Below are 11,317 nucleotides of genomic sequence, written 5' to 3' on the forward strand. Positions count from 1 at the left end.
AACAACCCCACACTGCCCAAAAAGGCACCCGAACCACTGCAGGCACCCGAACCACTGTGTCACTCCCAGGAGAGACGCATGGCTTAGGTGCACTTCAGGCCCTGTGGTAAGTGCCTCCCCCCTAGGTGAGTGGTGCCACACTGCTTTATTGCACAAACCTAAATGTGCACTCTGCACTTGAATCCACCCCACAGAATGGTGACAGACTGAAGGCACTATCAGTGGGAAAAGAAATATGCTCTCTTCCTTGTTTCTTCACAAGATACTAGACCAGCATTGAAACCTATTTCTGGTGCCCAGGCCGGCATCAAAATATTTGGAGGCAAAAAATGGGGGGAGGGACAAAATAGATGTGGCTGCTCAGTCAGAACTTGAGTAGAGGAGGTGTAGAACATTTGTATTCTTGTTTGACAGCTGGAATTCCAGAAACGGCCCCCTTGATAATGGAAGAATCTCTGCTCCCTCAGTAAGGATAGGGGAGAAATTCAGTTCAGATTGCATTTAAAGTCAAATCTATCAAATTCAAAATAGTATGGGGACTGAAACACAGGCACCCTTTGAAATTTAACTTTATCTGAATTTTCAAAAATGCGTATATTATGAGAGAGTTTGCATAAAAAATAATTTGATCATGAACATTGCTTGCAAGAATGCATTATGCTAGGGCAAATTGCTTACCAACCTGTGCACATAATGTCAAAACTGCAAATAAAAATGTATTTATTAGGATAATTTCACACTAAAATTATGATGAATTTTCATGAGGATTTTTTTAAAAATGCAGAAACTTCAGAAATGTGAAGAATTTGATTTAAGATTGGGTGGGGGGACCCTGAAAGAATTTGAATTTACATATCCTTCACCCTTACCCCCGGTAGTGATTCCTGTATCCAGGGCTAAACTGTGGCAAGGTCTGGCTTGAATTAAATTTACGGTAACTTGGTTGCAATAATGTATCTGTGTAGACTACATGAGGATATTTGGTTAGGTAGGGGTGATCAATGAATGAGAGCTCTGTGTGTGTGTGTACGCACACGCGCACACGCGCACACGCGCACACACACAAACACACACTTTTTTGTGCTTTGGTGAAATGAAGATGCAAATAAATATCCAGGGAGTTGGGTCCCACAGGGGCCAGGGAGTGAGAAGGAAGTTCTGGGTGCTGGAAAGCAGAGAAACTCAATGAGATCCTGTGCAGTTTAACATACCACATCCCTTTGCTAAAATTTGTCAGCTGGCTACACCACATTCTCTGAGCAGATGATGCACTACTCATGTGATGATTAATGCAAGTTATTCTGATGCTCTCCTTTGTCCTAGTTGTGAATAATTAAGTATTTATATTTAATGCTTAGTCCTTATTCTCGCTGTGGACGTCTTACTGACGTCATGGAGCTTGCTACAGTTTAAGTGACATATGGGCCCTTGACCATCATTCCATTCTGAGGCAAATATTTCTCTTTCTTAGATATCCCAAGTTCAGTTATCAGAGTGCTCTTGAAGATCCTTCAGAAAGCTCTGCTATGTTTGCTTTTTCATTCCATTTGGCACCTCTTTCATATATTTTCTATTTGTTATAATAATGAAAAGTAAATAATGATTCATTGTCCTTTCAGAAGACTCAGAATCTGCTGCCTGGGGCAGCAAACTCGCTTGATGTAAATGGTAGGGGCCCCTTTCCCTCCATGCTCCTCATTTTTCTCAACTTTTCCTTGCACACAGACCACCCCCATTTTATTCCACCTCTCTCCTATTCTGCAGCCCCCCTCTGCACAAACACACCATGCTGATATATCCTACTGTATCTTAAAGTTGAATAGAATCTTAAGGAGCAAGCCTGTCAACTTATTCAGTTAGAGAATGTTAAGTTCAGTTGAGGGATGTTGTACGTACGTACGTATGTTAAGGTATATTTTCTGAAGTACTACACTGAGTCTGGAGCTTCATGTTGAAGACAACATATGGTACCAGGAGTGAAATACATGATTGTAGGATGGTACTATAGAATATTTGGGGTCTTGGCATGCTTTACCTCTTGCACATGAGGCAACTGAGGAATGGGAGAGGCAGAAGTTTAAAATTGCCAATTGTTTCCTTTCAGTATCACTCCCTTCTCGTTGTAATCAAATGACAGCAGAAGTTTGAGTAAAGCAGGGATGGAGGAGCACTGAAATGAAAACTGTGGTTTTTAAAAATGACAGAGCTTTGAAAAAAGCAGGGATGGAGGAACACCGAGTTGTTGTTGTTGTTAAAAAACAAACAAACCAGTTTTAACAGGGAGAAATAGCAGAGGTGGATACAGTGCAGAAGCTAACATCAAAAAGCTAACATCACACAGCCTTTCCAAACTCCCGTCTTACTGTACACAAATCTTGTTTTAAACTGCCACTCCCCACTTCAGTGTTTCCCACTGCTCACTCTGCACAAACCTGTTCTATTGTTTAAAATAACATTTTCCTGCGTTCCTCCATCCCCTTCTTTTTTATTTGCTTGTTATTTATTTTCAAATATAAAAATACAGATTTTAGAACCAAAGGTACAGCTATGCAGTCCCTTTAACCACAGTACAGTATGCACATATTTATTTGGAAAAGATGCCTTGGGGGGGGGGGGCAATGCTAAATTCAAATCTGAGCTCTAATAGTTTGATGTTTCAGTTTCTGTGATGTCTGATCCTGGAATAAAATATGTTGAAATTTACTTCCATGCTTCTTACTTCTTGTTATCCTATTCCCTTTGATCTCTTGTAGTTCACAGGATCTTCATTATTTCAAATCTAACATTCTGTAGATGACACATGCATCATGCGTTGATAAGTATTCCATGACATCACAGCTGAAGAGCTGAAACAGCTACGTTTCAGCCATTAACCACTGTTGTTGTCCCCACCATTGTTATCGTAGAACTGAGTAAAAATTGCCATCATATGAATTTCTGTTGGTTTGTAGCTTTTCAGCAGTCCTTCCACCTGGCACCTAACCTATCCTAAAAAACTTTCACATTCAGTAGCAGTGGAAATGTACAACAGCTTCTGTTTCAAATAGCTGAGTAGGTGCTGGCTGCCAATTACCATAAACATTAATATGTAGTAGTCATAGACTGAAGCATGTTAATCTACACCCACCTGAAGACATTACCATAATTCTGCACTTACAGGGCACTATTATCGGGTTGCCAATTCCGGCAATTGTATGAGTCATGACCAGTGAATTTCTATTAGCACCTTAAAAATTCCTACCATTCCACCACCTGGAAAACTTAGAAGAGGTCAGTCTGAAGACTGAGCCATCAACAGACCACTTCAGCTACCAAGTCTGGGGTTTTCAGACTAACCATAAAAAGTAAATAAATAAGATGTATTTTTTTAATTCTCCCCCCCCCAGTTTAAATTGAATTTAAATTAAATTTATGCAATCTCTTTTTCCCAATGCATGTAACCTTTCTGGTGAAGAATGTACTTATCATTATTACCTTATGCTTTCTGTATTTTCTAATACTTTCTTACAACAATTTGTACCTTTTTGCTTGTTTTAGACAAGCATCATTCAAACGCTGCCATAGATATTGTACCACTGTTACTATTCTGTAGATATCTCTTATACATATCCCATTTTTTAATAAATGATTACCTAGTATTACCTCTTAGTCTGTTAGTCAATTGTGCCATTTCCACATATTCCAGGAATTTGCACTTGCCAATACAAGATGTATTTTTTTTATTCATTTAGTTTCTATAATAGCCTTCATCCAAGGATTGTAGGGTGGTTTACAATATAAAAACACAAAAATGCACAACATAGTAACAAACAAAATAACAACACCCACCCAGCCCAGTTTCAAAGGTCATAAATTGTTCAATTAGCCAAAGGCCTGGGTGAAGAACAATGTTTTTGCAGGGCACCTAAAGATATGTAACAAGGGCATCAGGTGAGCCTCCCTGGGGAGAGCATTCCACAAACAGGGAGCCACCACAGAAAAGGCCTGTTATTGTGTTGCCACCCTCTGAACCTCTCATGGAGGAGGCACGAAAAGAAGGGCCTTAGATGATGATCACAGGGGCTGGTTCATATGGGGAGGAGCGGCCCTTTAGATATCGCAGTTGTGGGCCATTCAGGGCTTTATAGGTCAAAACCAGCACTTTGAATTGGGGCCATAAACTAATTGGCAGCCAGTGCAGCCAGGCCAGATCTGCTGGGCTTGATGTATTTCAGGATCAGGATGTAATCTGGCTCAGTCAGAGATCTACTGGATCATAACTATACTCAACCTGGCAGTTCTAGGATTGTGTCCTTATTACTACAGTTATATACCATTTAATACAGTTTCTAAGCATTTTTCAAAATAACAATTACATAAGAAACAATGAAACCGAGAAAGGACAATACAATGCGATACAATGCAATAACCCTTCCCCTCTAAATAGCAGCACATTTTGAAACATTATTAAAGTCGGGGCTTAATTTCCTCTTCAGCCTCCCACTTGCCAAGGTGGTACACCCTCATTTAAAGCCCATCGCTGAGGCTTTGGTCGAAGAAAATAACATGAACTATACTGTAGATTCAAATCCTTTCCAAACTTATTTTTGTTATGCCTGAAAATTATCGCAAGGCTTGATAATGAGCTCCAACAAAACCTATTTGTTCCAAAGGAAGCTTTGACACAAATCTCTGATAAATGCCACCCACCATTGCTGATTCATCCATTTAAAAAATGAAATTGCAGGCTAGATTCTTTAAGAAACTTCAATGGAACAATAAACACTTTGCAATACTTCAGAGTACAATCGTTGTTGTTGTTTATTGTATAGTCGTGTCCGACTCTTCATGACCCCATGGACCAGAGCACTCCTGTCTTCTCAGAGTACATTACACATGCTCAAACAAGCACAGTAGAGGTAAATGAAGATCAAAAGGAGGCTACGTAATCTGTCCCAAGGTAAAGGTAAAGGACCCTTGGATGGTTAAGTCAAGTCAAAGGTGACTATGCGGCACTCATCTCGCTTTCAGGCCGAGGGAGCCAGCATTTGTCCACAGACAGCTTTCCGGAACATGTGGCCAGCATGACTAAACCGCTTCTGGTGCAATGGGATGCCGTGACAGAAGTCAGAGTGCATGGAAACAGCATTTACCTTCCCGCTGCAACAGTACCTATTTATATGTTTGCACTGGTGTGCTTTCAAACTGCTAGGTTGGCAGAAGCTGGGACAGAGCAACAGGAGCTCACCACCGTCATGTGGATTCGAAATGCTGACCTTCTGATTTGCAAGCCGCAGAGGCTGAGTGGTTTAGACCATAGCGCCAGCCGCATCCCTATAGAGCTTGTTGGCGAACCTGCTAGTCACAGGAGCTATGACAAAGCACTAAGCCCACCAGCGTTCTCTCTTTTCAGGGAACTGTGTCAGGGGTGGGTGAGAAATTTAGTTCAGTTCGCATTTAAAAGTGAGCCTCTCCAAGGCGGTAAAAAGACTGAACATGGACTCAGATTGGCCAAAATATTGTGAAATTATAGAATATGATGGTGAAAACCTGAAACTACAGAGTTTTGAGAAATTGAAACCTAAAGTCCGAGACTGGTTACATTATTACCAGATTAATGAAACCTTTAAGCAGGACAGGAAACTAGGATTTCAGAAGGAGAGGTCAAAGTTAGAAACAGAATTGCTAGAACCCAATACTAAGAATTTGTCTAGAATGTATAATTTGCTGCTAAAATGGAACACACAGGATGAAACGGTTAAATCAGCTATGATTAAGTGGGCACAAGATGTTGGTCATGATATTATGTTTGCTGACTGGGAGCAGTTATGGACCACAGGTATTAAATTTACGGCATGTAGTGCCTTGAAAGAGAATATAATGAAAATGATCTATAGGTGGTACATGACCCCAGTCAAGCTTGCAAAGATATATCATTTGCCCAATAACAATTGCTGGAAGTGTAATGAATGCGAAGGAACTTTTTACCATCTTTGGTGGACCTGCCCGAAGATTAAGGCCTACTGGGAAATGATCTATAATGAAATTAAGAAAATCCTTAAGTGGACATTTATAAAGAAACCAGAGGCTTTTCTCTTGGGCATGGTGGGCCAAACGGTTCCAAAGAAAGATAGAACATTCTTTATGTACGCAACAACAGCAGCAAGAATTCTTTTGGCGAAGTATTGGAAGACGCAAGAACTACCTACTCTGGAAGAATGGCAGACCAAGGTGACTGAATTCATGGGACTGGCAGAGATGACCGGCAGAATCCGTGACCAGAAGAGAGAGACAGTGGAAGAAGACTGGAAAAAATTCAAAATCTGTCTTAAAAATTGTTGCAAAATTTTGGAATGTTAAGATGTCAAGGGATTGGATATAAAGAATTACAGCTGTAAAAATTGAAATTTAGGGAAAAAAAAGCTTTAAAGAGAATTAAATATAAAAAGGGATGAAGGATTGCTAAAAAAATTTTAAAATAAGGATGCAGTGAAGGGGAGGTTTGGGGAAGTCGTGTTATGTTTGTTTGTTTTTTGTTTATGTTGTAAAATTAATAAAAATTACTTTAAAAAAAAATTTAAAAGTGAGCCTCTCCAATTTGCACTATCATAAATAATACTGGAACTGAAATATGGCCATTTTACAAAATTCACAATGCTTCTAATTTTGCAGTGCAGTTCTCCAACCACGTTATGTGTACAATAATGTGTGTGTGTGTGTGTGTGTGTGTGTACACACACACACACACACACACACACACACACACACACCGTATCTTTCCATGTATAAGACTAGGTTTTTTCCATGTATAAGACTAAAAAATTAGGTTTAAAATTGGGGCTCCTCTCATACACAGATAATGCTGAGGAGTCCCCAAAAATAGGGGGTGTCTTATACATGGGGGCATCTTATACATGGAAAAATATGGTGTGTCTGTCTATATGTATATATGTGTGTGTATGTATATGTGTGTGTGTATTTGCAAGGCTAAAAGGTGAATAAAACACATATAATAGTAGCATACAAAAATGCATTCTATATGAGGAAATTGCTTTGCAAAATATGTGTGTATAGGGCAAAGGTGCATACAAAAATACTAAGAAAAGCTCACACTCATGAATTTTCATTAGAGCTTAAAAAAATTGTGAAAAATTGTACTGACTGGTTAAAAAGAGAAAATTCATATTGAAAAGTGCTGTTTAAACAGTATTTGTTTTCAAAAGACACCTGGAAGGTGGGAAAGATGGTTCCTTCTGAACCTCCACTGGTAGGGAGTTCCACAGGGCAAGGGATTGCCACATTAAAGCGGACAATGGATCTGTCCTCTGCTGCAAGAATGGGGAACACACACACCTCTCTTCCATTCAGGTAAGCAAGAGGCATGGTTAGAGTTCACGGACAAATTGCAGCCAGGCAAAAACATTCAAGGAAGACAGTTGGGAGGTTCAAGGAGAGAGGTGTGGCTAAGGAGGGGGCATTACCTGGGGATAATCCCAAGGGGGAGAGACTTGGAGGGTTACATTTGACCCCCAGGCCTGAGGTTTCCTACCCTGAGTCTACTAAATGTCAGCGAGGAAATATTTCCAATCCTACAACTTTATTTGTCAGGGAATGCCATGCATATTGTTTTGAGTTTATGGGGGAGGAAGTAGGATGTATGAAAGATCCTACTCGCCCTTGAACCCAGCAAGTGTTTAAATATAAACCATTAATGGGAAAAGGGACAAAAAGGACTGTGTGAGAAGACAAATGATTGGGGGCCCTCCCTCAATTCTGAGATACTTAGAAGGACAAAGCCTGAGTTTAGAGTTGAAAGTGGAAGTAATAAGACCTGGAGGTAAAGCACCAAACTGTTGAGTCGGTCAGAACAACTTTTGAGAGCAATGTTTGAATTTGTTTGAATCCGTGGGAGAACCAAGATCCTTTTGGAGAGTGAATGCTGTGAACCTCTGCATCACAGAAGGCTCAGGTTGCAGATATGCGTGAATAAACCATATATCCTAAAGACACCACAGTCTCCACTGTCCTTCATTCCAAGAGGAAATACAAACTGAACCCTGGCTAAGTGCCTGAAACCCCTTGAATTTCACACTGTTCAGAGATTAGGGAGGCACACAACAAGTGCATATTTTGCACATTACCTTAGAACCCACATCTCTCTGGAGCAGGTCTTAACACCTTAATTGCTAAAGCGTAATCATAAAGCTTAGCCATATGTTTACGCTGTGCCTGTGTTTAAGTGATGACGAACGACAAAGGATCCTATAAACTGCCTCTTTAAGGCAGGTACAGGAAATTCACAAACAGCAGCACAGAAGAAATGAACCAAGAACACCCACCGGTAGTGACCTGGCAATCCTCACATTCATGCAAGTGTTATCCAGTTTGTTTTTATGACGTGGAAGTCAAACGTGCAGACTTTTGCAGCAGGCGGCCCTCCCTCTGCTATATTGCCAATGCGGTTTTTAATGCCAAGACAATTGTTCATCCTTTTTGCAAAGTACTAAGGAAAGAAGCTTCTGGGTGTAGGGACATAGGCGTATTTATGGAAGCAAAAATGTTTTGATCATCAGTTTTTTTTTTTCTTTAATCTGCTCTATTCCCCAGGGTTCAATATAAGATAATCCTCTGAAGAGCCTTCAAGTTCTGAGGCAATCAGAAGTGAAACTCTCCTGAAAGCACAAAATGTTCTTCCTACTCTACAGCTGCCTTTAAGCCGTAAATGTAGCCTGTAAAGATTCAGAAATATAGATTGGACACTTACTGTGGAGCAGAGCCTGCAATTGTTTCCACATTTTCAGGGAGTCCTGAGTGAGATTGCATCTTGTCACTGTGGTCTTTGCTGATCCGCTTGCATCTTCCTCTGGGCCCAGTCCAAATCCCCTGCCAGAGGGAAGGGACAAGGGGCATAGAGTTTACTGCTCCTTCCCCACACTGCTTACCTGCTCAGGTAGACCAGGTGAATTAGGCAACAGCATGGAGGAGAAGCAGCAGACCAGGAGACTCCCAGGATTGGCAATGGGGTCCCTACCGGGATACAGGTTTTGGCAGGTGCCTCAGGTAAACCCTTATGCTAGATTTAGATGGAGGGGGAGATATACAGTGGTACCTTGGGTTACAGACGCTTCAGGTTACAGACTCCGCTAACCCAGAAATAGTACCTCGGGATAAGAACTATGCTTCAGGATGAGAACAGAAATTGCGCGGCAGCAGCATGGAGGCAGCAGGAGGCCCCATTAGCTAAAGTGGTGCTTCAGGTTAAGAACAGTTTCAGGTTAAGAACGGACCTCCAGAACAAATTAAGTTCTTAACCCGAGATACCACTGTACTGCGCTAGAAGATAGGACTCATCTCGTGTCCTTTCTAAGAGCATGCATAAACAAGGCTAAAATTTATGTGGCACACCTACTCCCTCTAGTGGCTGATTTACATATGAATTTCTGTAGTACTATACTAGGTCTCCTCAATGGTTGCACTAATCCTGCTAACTGCTACAACTGCTCGAGTTGTTACCTTTTGCACATTGCACCTGTGGAATCTCAAGCATGCTGTTACCAAAGCTAGGGGTGGAGGAAGCACAACAGTTGTGAAATGCTAAGTTTATTTTAATTGTTTTAATTTAGGAGAAGCAAATTATATTAGCCTATAGCCTGATCAATGGTTTCCGGTAATATGTTTGGGTGATTATTTTCCTGCGTCTTGTTGCACCAGTATATAATAGAGTTGCTCCACTTGTCAATTAATGAATTGTCAGCCTATCTCCCTTATCTTACATTGATGCACTAGGTTTAAACAGGAAATTAAGCCTAAAGAAGCCTACTTCTAAACAAATTTGCAAACTTAGGATTCCTTTTAAAGGAAGGATTAAATTTTAAGTTTTGCACTGGGGGAGCCACTTCCATGTGTCCTGCTCTATACTGTTCTGGTTACATATGAAAGCAGAGACTCATAGTTCCATAAATTTAACTAGGCACTTAAGGAAGACCTGGGTGGGTGAGCTGGCAAAATCCCAGCTGAATTGCAATAAAACAGAGGTACTGTGAATAGGCAGTTCCTTCATCAAGGAATTGGAGAAACAGCCCATTTTGGATGGGGTAGCATTCCCTTGATGGAGCAGATTTGCAGCTTGGAGGTACTCCTTTATCCACAATTGTCACTGGAGGCTCAGTGCCTTTTTCCAGCTATGTCTGGTTCACCAACTAGTCATTCCTGGACTGGGATAGCCTGCTGTCAATAACTCAAGTTCTGGTGATCTATTGCTTGGATTTTTGCAATATGCTTGTCTATGTGGGACTGCCCTTGAAAATGTTCAGAGGCTTCAGCTAGGGCAGAATGCAGGTGCCAGCTTATTAACAGGGGCAGTGGGATGGAATGGTACAACAAAGCTTTGCATTGGCTACTGGGGATTCGTGATGCTTTACAAACCTTGGATCCTAAATACCTGCAGAATACCTCCTCCAAAAACCAGCCAATTTGATCTCAAGATCAGCAGGGAAGATGGAAACTCTGCTCATGGTCCCATCAGGATTTGAGGTGAGAGGATGCATAGAAGGTTCTTCTCCATGGTTTCCCCTTGGAGCAGAGGTTTTCAACCTTTTCGAGTCCATGGCACCCTTGACCGACTACATTCTTTCTGCGGCACCCCTGTGGGGCTCAGGAACCCAGTGGTGTCGTCCTGTTTGCCTGCAGAGCCAGGAGCCCTTCACCCCTTTTCAAACACCCTCCCTTGGGGAATGTTCCCTCAGATGCTGCTGCTGCCTCTGGTCTCTGAGCTGCCCCCCCCCCACTTCCCCAAAGAGAGGTGCCTCCTCACACTGCCCCACAGGGGCCTGGGAAGCACCCCCTGGCCAGCCCCAGAGGCCCCATTTGCCAGAGGAGCTTGTAGCCAGGGCTGCTGCAACAAACAGCTATGCAAGCCTTTGGGAGGCAGAGATGCAAGGAGAGAAGGAAAGAGGGACAGAGGCCAGTGTTCCCCGCAGCACCGCTGACTATCATTCAAGGCACCCCAGGTTGCCACGGTGTGCCTGTCTTTCACATTGTTGGGCTTCAGACACCAACCGTAATAATGCTTATTTGTCCAGGGTTTCACAAGTTGATAGATAGGAGGTGCACTCATCATCTGCAATATGTACAGTATATGAATTGCTGTTTTAAATGATCTGCAACTTGTTTATGTTTGTGTGCTTAGCACTATTCTATTGTATTTTATTCATATGTTTGGTGTACATCACCCTGGTATCTTTCAGAGGAAGTGCAACTTACAAATAAAAAAATATGTGTTGAAATAAAATGTGCACAAAAGCCTTTTATCACATTGCCTACAAAGTATACAGAACTG

Source organism: Podarcis erhardii (assembly GCF_964252035.2).
Source record: "Podarcis erhardii genome assembly, chromosome: 1".
Taxonomy (NCBI): domain Eukaryota; kingdom Metazoa; phylum Chordata; class Lepidosauria; order Squamata; family Lacertidae; genus Podarcis; species Podarcis erhardii.